The 593-nt window shown below is 39.8% G+C and overlaps 1 non-coding gene across 1 annotated transcript; it reads left to right on the forward strand.

Moving 5' to 3' along the window:
• Trnas-gcu lies at positions 1-71 on the forward strand. The gene has a single exon. It is a non-coding gene; the product is annotated as a tRNA-Ser (tRNA).
• Positions 72-593: the final 522 nt, after the last annotated feature.

Genomic DNA, 593 nt, shown 5'->3' on the forward strand with positions numbered 1-593 from the left:
GCATCGATGGTTCAGTGGTAGAAGGCTCGCCTGCTACGCGGGCGGCCCGGGTTCGATTCCCGGTCGTTGCATTTTAATCACCATAGCCCAAGACAGATTGGTAGAATCTACTCTATTGAGTTTAGTTTGCTGATATTCTTGCGCAGTTCGTATAAGGACGGTACTTAGTGGTTAGTGGTGGTTGAAGCAATCTCTTTAAGCGGACCCTTTTTTGTTTGCCAGATTGGTTTAGATTACTTAATCTTCCTTTGATCATACCAATTGGCGAATAAACCATTTGTAGGACAGAGAGGTACAAGTTATATCCATCGCCAGACTGTGTGTTTGTATCGAGGAAACGAAATGGAAACCCGAACAATGGGTTCCAGAGGAGCAGAAGTGAAGAAAACTTTCAGAGCAAGAACAACTACTAAAGGAAAACTTAAAAACATCAAAGAAAGTATCATGTAAATACACAATATTCATAAATACAAGTTATTCCACGTATAGAAATCGGAATAGATAATTAGTAGACACTGGCGCATCAGTGAGTGCTGATGTCCTAATATTTTTCCTCTAGTTTACCAAAAGATATAGTTACAAATGAAGTAGAA

The sequence above is a fragment of the Daphnia pulex genome, chromosome 10 (genome assembly GCF_021134715.1).
Source record: "Daphnia pulex isolate KAP4 chromosome 10, ASM2113471v1".
NCBI lineage: Eukaryota > Metazoa > Arthropoda > Branchiopoda > Diplostraca > Daphniidae > Daphnia > Daphnia pulex.